Source organism: Podarcis vaucheri (assembly GCF_965113315.1).
Source record: "Podarcis vaucheri genome assembly, chromosome: 12".
In the NCBI taxonomy this organism is placed as follows: Eukaryota; Metazoa; Chordata; class Lepidosauria; order Squamata; family Lacertidae; genus Podarcis; species Podarcis vaucheri.
The window spans coordinates 24,562,204-24,574,244 of record NC_138750.1 but is presented as its reverse complement, the minus strand read 5'-3'; the positions used below and the strand labels follow the sequence as shown (position 1 = coordinate 24,574,244).

Sequence of the window (12,041 nt, the reverse complement as noted above, 5' to 3'; positions counted from 1 at the left end):
ATTGGAAATCCACCTATGATTGCTTCAATATTTAATAAAACTAGAACAATCTGTCTATCTAGTGTTCTGCAATACGCAGTAGAGTTCTAATGGATAGTCAACATAGTCTTTCTGGTTCTTCTCTACTCCTAAATCTAACTCTTAATACTACTTCCTTAGTATGCATACAAAAAGAACAGTCATGTGCACAACAGCAGAGACAATTGCTACCCTATGTATTATAAATATTATTGCAAGAGAAGAACTCATGCAGTCTATTTTTACTTATTTAGTAATAAACTTAATTGAACTAAGTAGACATGTATAGGATTGCACTCTAAATTGTATACATTGTAGAATTCAATGTTAAATTGATTTGCAAAACTCCCCAAAGAAGGCAATTTTGCTGCATTTTCTCCAAATATTTTCCACCAGTTTGCACCCTGGAGAAAGTGCTTTGAGTCCATTTTGAAGGGGGATGCCTCAGAAGATATGGGCAGAGAAGAGTGTGGTCCTCTTTCCTGATGACTTTCTTGTTTGATCCAAAAGGCAAAGCACCACCCTTATTGGCACTTCTTGTTGCACTTTTTCTTTTCTTTTCATATGCTAGTGCAATGTAAGAAAACTATTCAGCTTTTTCTGCTTCCTAGGACTCCACTCCAGGAACCTTAAATCATAGAATGGCCTTGCATGAACTTTATTATTTCCTCCTGTTTCTTTTGATCAACCCCTACTTGCATGAAAGACAAAAATGAGTGCTGCCAGATGCACTTGGTTATATTTGTTGAGATTTCATGAGTAAGCAAAATGTGAGAACTCCTGATCAGCAGTACAGGGCACGTTAACTTGCAAGCAGATACTGACTAGAGTGTATGAAGAATATTCTGTGGCACCGATTATCTAATGAGTACTTGGAAAAAAGCCATCTCATTAATGGTCGTCACATTTAATCACCAATCTTATGGCTCGGAGTTTTTATGACAGCCCTCAAAATAGATTAGATTATTTAGCAATTGTTCACCACGTACATATAATATCTAGTTGTGTACATAACTTTTCACTGGATATGTATAATACCTATAAGCTATTTATGATGGTTTTCCTCATTAAGAATTGATCTTTTCTTCACCAGTGTTTTGGTCCAACATAGGTAATCTTTCCTTTACACAAAAAATAAGAGAATTTTGGCTAATTCACATATAGTAATCAGGTTGGGCCTTGAATTTCTTTTTATTTCATTTCCCCCCCAATCCAAAAGGAGATCTTTGTAGTTTTTGTGATATGGAAATTATCTCTCTCCATGGAAAATAAGCAGATATGTCCTGTGCAATCCAGTACCTCAGAAGTAAGCCCCATTAAGTTCAATGGAACTTACTCCAGGTAAGTGAGAGAGGGATTGCAAACTAAGAAAATTTCAGAGGACTATGCATGTTAACACTGAAAATCTGAAATCTGTTGAATGTTGACAGTTACATAAAGTATTTGTTACCACGTACTGGTGAACGAGCAGTAAGTTAGATGTCTTTTTTGGGAAACTCAGCTGAGATTGCAAGCATTCTCTTGTGAGTGTGCTGGTTTAGATAGATAGATTTTAATATGCCTAGAAGGGTAAGAAAAGATGGAAAATAACAGAGAGATTATTTGGTATCAGCCTCTTGGGGAAGAGTAACAAAAATGGCAACATGAATTGAATGCTTCAAGGGACCCTGATGACGTTGGCAGAAACATCAATGCCCAAGTGGGTGGCAGTGTTATCTGAAGCTGGTGAGGTGTGTACCTATAGTCTAGCACTGTTATTGTGCTTTTTTCCCTGTGGATTATTGGGATAGTTCAAGAATGCAAAAAAGAACATCTCTTTCTCTCAGTTGCATGCACAAACAAGCGTCTATATCATTCCTTTAAACTAAGCCCGTATGTGCTTTGCCAACACAATGCTTTCTTTTATTTTGTTTTTATATAGCAGTTGTCTTTATTAAAGGCTTCCATTAGTGCTTCTCTGTCATTTGCAGATTGCTTAAATGCAGTTACATGACAGCTTAGGAAACCTTGTTAACACCCATCCTGCATTCTTTACATGGATAGCTGGTAGAGTGGCAAATTGATTTAACACTAACATTATTGGTTTCTGTATTTCCTGAATGGCATACATCCTAGTTACATTTGAGAGCTGCACCTGGAATTTTATTTTGGGAGTGACCTGTGCCACCCACAGTTTGGATATGTCACTATGATACCTTTGTGCTGGTTGTTGGTCAGACCTTTGTTGTGGCAAGACCATACATTCTCCATTGCAAGTGTTTGGATGCAATGCAGCTGTAGTAAGGCTGATGGGGATGACACAGAACCTCCGAGCTCCCAAGACCATCTTTCTGACCTTTCCTCAGATGCTAGATCAGGGTCTTCCAAACTTGGGTCTCCATCTCATCCTGCTAGCTAGGGATGATGGGAGTTGTAGTCCAAAAAAGTTGGAGACCCAAGTTTGCGAAACTGTTCTAGACTGATATTCTCAGGGTTGCTGACCTCACTTCCTACTTCCTGTTCCTCAATCCCACCTTTCATTTGTGTCTCTCAACCCTGATTGAAATGGATCCAGAAAATCAGTTTCTTCCAAAAGTGCCTGAATCTGGTCTGCGACCACTCACTCCAGAACCTTGGTCAGGAAAGGAGGATTAGCAACTGGCCGGTAGATAGTTAGGTTTTCCAAATCCAGGGAAGGTTTCTTAAGGAGTGGTTTTACCACTGCCTCCTTCAAACAGCCAGGGACCACCCCGTCTCATAAAGAGGCATTGATCACCTCCTTGGCCCAACCTAAACTCAACTTCTGTTGATGCATATAAGTTCCAAATGCTGTCGTTCTCTCCAGTAATTAATCTTTGCTACTCCTTTAGCCAGTGAGAAAAGAATTCAAATAAAATAGTTGCATCTTCTACATACTTTGGGGAGGGATCCATTATTTGTTCACTTTACCACAGCTTTTCTTCCCTTCCTGTTTGGTCCTTCAGAGATGTAGCCTTTGGAGAAATGAACACAGGCCACCCATTGGGTGATCCTATACTGTACTAGAAACCTCCCTTCCCATGTGTCAGGCTATACTAACATGCATACTCTGCCTCTGCATCGAACCCACTGCAATACATTCAGCCATTGTCAGGGAACGGAGACAACTCACTTTGCTGCACCCAAGAATTCTTGAGTCACTCTCCTCTTATGTAGTCCTGCTCCCAGCAGTGAGGACCTGCTAAGAAGCAGACATGGACAAGGTTAGGAACAACCCCATTCCTTGTGAATCGTTGGCTTCATAGCTGTGGATGTGGCACAATAGAAGAGGGTAAGATTCTTATATATTTAAGTACTATACTGGAAGGAGTAGAGATGGCACGGATAGAGTATTTGTGATGAGATCTTACTGCAAAAGAAAAGTTAAAGTAAGTTTAAGCCTCTGGCAAGATTTGAAGTAACTTTTGAGAGAGCTCATTGTTGGCTCTTTCTGGTTTTGCTGTGGGACGCGATAGCACAACCATGAACTCATTTGCTAAATGACGCCAAGTGAGATTACTACTGTGCCCCCAGAAACAGAATGATAACACCTTTCCCCTGTAGCCGCAGTGAGATTTGATTCATCTCTTAACACCAAGCGTTGTAGCAGCCTGAGTCACTCAGAGGTCTTCTGTGCATTCCACAAACTTTAATGAAGTCCCAAAGGAAGATGAAAACCTCTGAGGGAAGCATGACTTCTCTCCTTTTGGTTCAGTGAGGTACTATCAATATGTGTCACATCGAGGAGAGAAAGATGGCTTGCTTGAATATGTAGAGATCTGTCACTGCAGACAGGATGTATAATTAGCGTGAATGCTTTTCCTACAAAGCACTAAAAATAGCACTCATGTGTTCCATCCTGCCCAGCACTGACAAAACCAAATATTTACAAATTGAAAATAATAAGTATTATATAGCCAAGAGGAAAAGAAAGATCCTGGCTGTCTTTGAATGGTTCTCACATTGCATATACAATAATGTGTGCACAAATCTCATTGGTTGCTAGTGGGATTCTTTCACTTTGAAGATGTAGCTGTGTGACTGATGCTTGGTATAGGCTGAAATCCAGAACTCTGATACTGCATGGGTCTTTCACTGTAGACTAGGACTAGGACTGGGTTGATTCAGGTTCTCTCGCGTTCTCATTTTTCCAATCTCAAATCCAGTTCTCCACATTTCTGCAGTATTTATATATATTTTTTTTAATTGCCATGAAAATTCTTCAGCATTTTAGTTCTAATTTCTCCTAATAGACAGTTCTTTTTGTATGCAGTTTCGACTACTGTACACTTTTTTTTTTGCAAGCAATTTGTCCTGATGCAAAACATTTTTTTAAAAAATAATAGGTTCCTTTTTATGCATAATTTGGAGAACTGCAAATCAAAATTTGGATAAGTGTGTAACTTAGCTAACCTACTGTTTAGTAGGTTTGCAAATTTTGTGCAGGACTCTTCCCCCCATTACTTCCTTGTAATTATTTTATGCTCTCTAGGTTGGCTGGGCAACAGAGGAGGGCGGAACATATCTGGCCAGCTTTTAAAACAGATGTTTGATACACATAAATAAAAAATGAAAGTGTTTTGTACTGTAATAGGAAGCTAAATTACATTGCCTCCTAATTGTTGTTAAAGATATGCTACTAAATATGCTAGTTCAAGAGTTTGCAACGCTAGGCTTTGTGGTGACTGAAAGAGGGACAAAGCTCAACTATTAATTTTAGCTTTTAAACCATTTTGAACTCTCTCCCTCCTCGTTCACCTCGCTTCCTAGGATTATTACATGAGGCATCAGATTATAAAGCTTAGCCAGAGGGTTACATGTTTGGACGAGGGGGGTGGAGATCCATAGTCCAGCAAAGCGGCTTATCTGTGTTTTAAAAATGTGGTGCAAGGAGGTTATAAAGCACTGAGCCAAGTAGCCTTTCGGCCAGAAAAACCATCTTAGGTTCAACAGGCATTTGTGTGTGAGAGTGAGGGGTGTGTGTGTGTTGAATCTAAACACAATTCTGTTCTGATCACAGTAGTCCTGGAAGACTCAAAAGGAGGAGTTGCAGTTCTAAACACAGGTTTTACAACAAAAATCAGGGGATTATAAAACCAAAGGGCATGAAGGCAAGCTTGTAATCAGCCACTTGCCTTGTTGCCTATAGCAAGTTACAAATGACTCAGAAGTCCAAGAGAATCCCATCTGCACTGTAGTTTTTAGTTTGAAAGAGCTACCGTAATAACTTTGTCTTTGAGACAAAGCAGCTTTATCTACATCACAGTCTGTTAAACAGTCATTTGCTTCTCCTTTTCTATTTTTTTTAAACTGTGAATTTCATAAGTTTGTCTTTAAACGCAAACAGAATCAAATTTCTCCCTCACCCAGTTTGTCCTGGTTCACACAAAACAGTAAACTGTGGTTAGCTGAAAACAAAAGTGAATGCTTCCAGTCTTCCTTGTTGCTGCACTGGAGGAGAAGAGGGGAAGGAGGAACCATGGGAAGACTCATTAACATAGCTATCAACTATGGTTTAGAATTACATTGAAACATAGCTATTATCTTCTAAATGCAGGGAGTGTAAAGTCATCAGTTACGGTAAGTCATAGACTTTTCCAGTGCTGTGCAACAGTTGATAGTATTGGGTTCTTTTCACTTGTGACAACTTGTATTGGTTGGTATATAAACTTGTAAAGGTTGGTATATAAATTGTCCCAACTAACAGGAAGCCATACTTATTGACTGCTACACTGGATTAGAAGCTCCAACACCCAGCTGCTATGAATCATTGATCTCTACTAATGGAGAGACAAGTAGTTACCAAAATGTCCCCATTCCCCCAATTAGTTGGCAGGACCATTGGTCAGGGATGGTGGGAACTGTAGTCCAAAAACAGCTGGGGACCCAAGTTTGGAAAGCACTGGTTTAAAGCATTTGGAATTTTGATATACAGTGGTACCTCGGGTTACATACGCTTCAGGTTACAGGTGCTTCAGGTTACAGACTCCGCTAACTCAGAAATATTACCTCGGGTTAAGAACTTTGCTTCAGGATGAGAACAGAAATCGTGCAGCGGCAGCAGGAGGCCCCATTAGCTAAAGTGGTGCTTCAGGTTAAGAACAGTTTCAGGTTAAGAAAAGACCTCAAGAACGAATTAAGTTCTTAACCCGAGGTACCACTGTATGTTTGGTTAGACCTGTATGTGATGTATTCTAGGGACACACTATGCAGTGCATGTAATGAAGGGCTAACACCATTTTTTTTTAAAGAAAAGTGCATACCCTCCAACATTTCTCCGGTGAAAATACATGTCCCATTCCATAATGATGATTTTACTATTTATACCCCACACATCTTATACTGGGTTGCCCCAGCCATTCTGGGCAGCTTCCAACACACATAAAAACATAATAAAACATTAAACATTTTTTTAAAAAAAGACTTCGCGATACAGGATTGCCTTCAGATGGTTCAGGGTGGTGATGGTTCGGATAACTCCATACCTTCCAACATTTCTCCAATGAAAACAGGGACGTCCTAAGGAAAAGTGGGACATTCTGGGATCAAATCAGAAACCGGGACAGCTTCTCTAAATCAGTGGTGTCCCTGGAAAATAGGGACACTTGGAGGGCCTAAAAGTGCATTAAAGTGCACTATGAATGGGAGATTGATTAAACCTGGTCTCACTGACTGCTTTTCAGCTCAGTTCTCTGCCCAAGCTGCTCCCCCACTGCCCACAGAGTCCCAGATGCATGAATCAAGAGCTCAGCAGCAGGAAGTGCTGTGGAAAATTTGACTGGAAACAATGGCTAACAGGGAAAGCTTGGGACACTTCTGCCCGCTACTAAAAATTGCTTCTACCGCAGCTGTAGTATATATATATATATATATATATATATATATATATATATATATACACACACACACACACACACACACACACACACACACACCGCAGCTGTAGTGTATATATACACACACACACACACACACACACACACACACATACCCTGTTAGTGTAACAACCCTATGCAAAAATATGACATGGCTTCAATATACACATTTGTGTTCAACTTGCATATTGTACCACAGATGGTGCAATCCATTAAATGTATTCAGGATCTACCACTGGACCATTTCCCACCAAAATTATTGGCACTGGAGCCCCCTTCTGCTGCAGCTTACTTTATACTGCAAAATTATTGACTTGACTGTGATGCCCAAACTACTGAGTGTTGCAACAGCTCTTTTTTAAATAGCCATGCTTGTTTGGAATCCAATTTTATTGCTTTGCTTTTAATCTTCACTAAACCATCTATATAAATGTCTGCTTTAGAACCAAACTAGACACGACGCAGGAGATATATTACTAGCATAGGCTTCATTTTGTTTCATTTCTACTTTTTTATTTTTGTTACTATGCAAGCAGCTGCTTGGGGCTTCTAATTTGATCAGAGAGGCAGCCCTGGGAAGAGAGTGCTTTAACCCTTTCCCTTACCTAAATCACAATTTTAGCCTGCTGTTAGTTATGTTGCCCGGTGGGTGGGTGTGGGGGGGACACAGAACATGGATTGGCATAGGTGGAGGAGAGATGTGTACAACTTCAGTAGCTGTCTCTTTCCCCCCTCATACCCCAGATGGAGCTAATAACTATTTCAAATGGGTGCAATTTAGATCAGGGGAATGCCACAGAAGGCAAGGATACATTTAATCAATTCAGTGCCAGTGAAAAGTCATCCATCTGCTTGGGCTTTGTGGGGAATAGTAGGAGTTACATTGTGCCTGAAAGTGAGCATCCCAGGTTGTGGCTCCCTGGATATTTTTTATGGGTAGGTTATATTTTTTATGTTCTGTGTTGGACCATTTATTGTAGGGTTGTTTTTGTGTTTTATTGTACTGTAATTCTTCCTGGGATTATATGGAGAAGGATAGGTCAGAAATGGCTGATTAAATAAATAAATAAATAAGCAAGCAGCCCCACATGGTTGGTTGATTTAAAAAAGAAATAAAAGAATAAAGCATAGGAGAGCCTAATCATCATATGTATATCCCATATCAGGTCTTGTTGAGCCCTTATAGCTTCATATGAGGTAAAAAGGTAAAGGCAAAGGACCCCTGGACAGTTAAGTCCAGTCAAAGGAGACTATGGGGTTGTGGCGCTCATCTCACTTCCAGGATGAGGGAGCTGGCCTTTGTCCACAGACAGTTTTCTGGGTCATGTGGCCAGCATGACTAAACCGCTTCTGGCGCAACGTGACGTAAGACGTGCACATAAACACCATTTACCTTCCCACCGCAGTGGTACCTATTTATCTACTTGCACTGGCACGCTTTCGAACTGCTAGGTTGGCAGGAGCTGGGACAGAGCAACAGGAGCTCACCCCATCATGGGGATTCGAACCACCGACCTTCCGATAAGGCTCGGTGGTTTAGACCACAGCGCCACCTGTGTCCCAGTATAAGCTCCATATAAACCTTACCTTACATATAAAGATGTGTGTTTCTATCCAACTTTCCCTCCCTCTCCAATCCTGCTGGAACCTTAAATGCGAGATGGGGAGCTGGGTGGATACAAATACCCCTGTTCAGTGTCAGTGATGGCTTGTGTGAGGTGATGAACAAGAGTCTATGTGCATGCAGCAGTGGGGGGGGGGGGATGCCGTTCCAGTAAACTTTCCATACATTCACAACTGTATTTCTGTGGGACCTAACTTTTCTATCCCTGTAAAAATACAATGAATACTGTCAGCTCAGAAGCAGAAGAAACATGTTTTTTCATTTGTTTGTTACCTATACTACTTTTCTGCTGGCACTAAGGGAAGTGCTCGAATATTTAGGAGTTCCCTCGCCCGCCAGAGATACATAAAATGCGATCAAACTGAACAGAAGCTGAGCAAGCTGATGAAGTGAAAAATTAAAATTCAGGAGATGCTGGACTAGAAAATTGTCTTGGGAATGTTATATTCAATTATTGAGTTTAGTTACAGTAACAATTATAGCTAACCTAAGAGGTCCTTCAGATCGCATTTGTCTCAGTAGGATGCAATTTGGGGATTTACATATTTCATTCAAAAATAAAACATATATCCTCCCACTCAAAGGAAAGTAGAGAGAGATGAACATGTATGAGTCACTAAGCTTTTAGGTGATACAGTAATCCCTTGTTATATGCTCACATATTTTCCATTACCACACAGAAAAATCCCTAGGAACAAAGCATATGACATTTGATCTACATTCATATTGCCAACATTCACAAACAGAATTTTGTACTTCTTAATACTAAGCATATTACCATTCCAATTTGAGTGGAAATCCAGTTCAAAGGCTGGGTTAGTGTTTTTGCACCCCCCACCCCAAATTAGCAGACATAGAACATAGAACAAATAATTCAGTGCATATGACAAGGTTTAAATGTCCTTCTTTGCAATATATCCACATTTTCTTTTGGTCTGAATAAAACATCAAGATGACCAGCCAAAGCTCTTTCAAATCAAATGAATGAGAACTGAGGGGAAGACTTGGGAGGGGTTTTTTTTATACATAGTAATGCAATAAGAGAAGGGGACGCGGGTGGCGCTGTGGTCTAAACTACTGAGCCTCTTGGGCTTGCCGATCAGAAGGTCGGCAGTTCAAATCCCTGTGACAGGGTGAGCTCCCATTGCTCGGTCCCTACTCCTGCCAACCTAGCAGTTTGAAAGCACACAAAAAGTGCAAGTAGATAAATAGGTACCCTCTGGTGGGAAGGTAAACGGTGTTTCTGTGCGCTGCTCTGGAAGCGGCTTAGTCATGCTGTCCACATGACCCGGAAAAACTGTCTGCAGACAAACGCCGGCTCCCTTGGCCTGTAAAGCAAGATGAGTGCCACAACCCCAGAGTCGTCTGCGACTGGACTTAACTATCAGGGGACTTTTACCTTTTAATGCAATAAGAAATGAGAGAAGCTGTTTCAAAATGGATACATAGCTCTGTCCAATATGGCTGTCGAAGGGAAGAATAATATAATTTGAGTACTCTTTAATATTAAAGGTGGAATAATTTAAAAATATGTCATACAGATTTGTGTGTGTCTCTCTCTCCCCCCCTTTTATCTGTAGAGAACTACAAAGGATGAGCATTGCCATTATACTAGTTCATTCCATAACAGGGTTCTCAACCTTACAAGGATTTTTTTAAAGAAAAGGATATGGGGGTCACAAAATGGACTGTTGCAAGCAGATGGCCATTCACAAAATAGCTGCTCCCACTTTTTCAGGATCACCCCAGAACTAGCACACACTCACATAAACACACATGCTCGTTCTCCCTAACATATTTTATGACTGTCAGTGTGGACCAAGATACTGGTGATTGCTTTAGTTCTCAGTACCACAATGGCGTCACATGGAAGAAGGTATGAGCCTGGTGAAAACTGAATTACCACTGAATCATCTCTGGGTTTTAGTTTTCCACCCTGCTGTGGAGTCACACATTTGAGTTAAATAACACAAGCTGGTGATTGAAGATCTATGCAAAGGTTTGATAATGTTGTTGCTTTGAGTTTGTTTATCTGTCTCTCACACTTTTCTTCTAGAGTCAATAGACCGATTCCTGTGATCAGAAAAATCAAAGCCTTCTTTTCTCTTTTGATCAAAACATTTCTATCTCCTTCTTGTTGACCTCCTTATTTAGGGTTAAGCAAAGCCTGTTCCCAGCACCCTTTAAAAAGTATTAAAGTGATAAGAAACCAGGGCATCTCTGCCAGGTCCTCTCACAATTAATGCATCTTATATTAAATACACTAAGAGGCAGAAAGGTGTAACCATGGTTATGTGTATTCTGTGGCCTTAAAATTTCCTACAGTTTACTGCGTCTGTCTTTGTCCTTGTTTGTGTCTGTGTGACTGCTTTCTGTTTGGAGACAAAGAAGAGGCAGTAGAGACAAAAGACTTTTACAGAAAACACAGGCGACTATCACCCTTCACAGGGAGCTCAATGAATTCAATATTTTTTAATATGTAAAATATTCATTCTCATACTGTGTCCAAATGCTTCCCTTATAGAAACAAGCAACTCAGGCTCCATTTCTGCAGATTTTTGAGAGAAATATTTATCAACTATTAATATAAATTCCCAGAGAGGTACAATTTGTAGACATGGAAAACAAAACAGATATGTAGCCTATAGACACACTTGCTTTGAGGGTCATTCTCATTTATCTCTGTGGGATTTACTTCCAAGTAAAGATGTGTAGGATTGGCTTACAACAATACCATCTCAAATAAAATCAGAGCTGATGTGGAGCAGTCGCTTGGACACTACTTACCTGGAAGTAGCTTACCTGAGAGTAACTCCCACAGAATCCAGTGGGACTTGTCTCTTACCATGCATTATAGCATTGCCCTAGAAGGATGCAAAGAGATGCAACATGGAAAATACACAATTGGGATCGTCTGTGGATTGGTTAGGCTACTTCCAGATGGGTTAATTTGCAAATGGGCTGTTCCAATACAGCAAACGGGTCATTGCAACAGTTTAGTTTAGTTTAGTTTTTGTTTTATTACTAATCAGATTTCCCCTGGCAATGGTAAATCCAGATTAAATGGGGGGAAATATGGGCTAGCCTTTTGATGCTAGCCATGTTGTGAGGATGCTGCAAAAACTTGCATTTGTGGGGAGCACTGATCCCACAATGATCATCCATCTGAAAGCACCATTACATGTAAAAACAGCCACTTGGAGCACAAATTAAATCAGGGTCATGGGCGCCAGAAAGCTAATGAAGCTCTTCCCTGTCTCATTTTTCTATCTCCCAAGCTGCTATTTGCCCTGCAGAGGAAAACATAAAGGCACCATAAAAGTACCTGTGCATTTCGCCCTGCAGATGCAACAACTTTGAGGAGGCAATTTAGAGTTACTCTTCCAGATGCTTTTCGACTGCAACTTCCTTCCTTCTTGACCATTGGCCATGTTTGCTTGGGCTGATGGGAGTTGGAGTATAGCAGCATCTGGAGAGCAACATTATTGTTATTGCAATTTGATTCTTCATGAAACTGAGCCAACACT

The 12,041-nt window shown here is 40.5% G+C and overlaps 1 protein-coding gene across 2 annotated transcripts in view; it reads left to right on the top strand.

Moving 5' to 3' along the window:
• Nucleotides 1–12,041, top strand: part of KCNH8 (potassium voltage-gated channel subfamily H member 8) — a 157,501-nt gene that overhangs the window by 125,484 nt on the left and 19,976 nt on the right. The gene's annotated exons all lie outside the window — the stretch shown is intronic.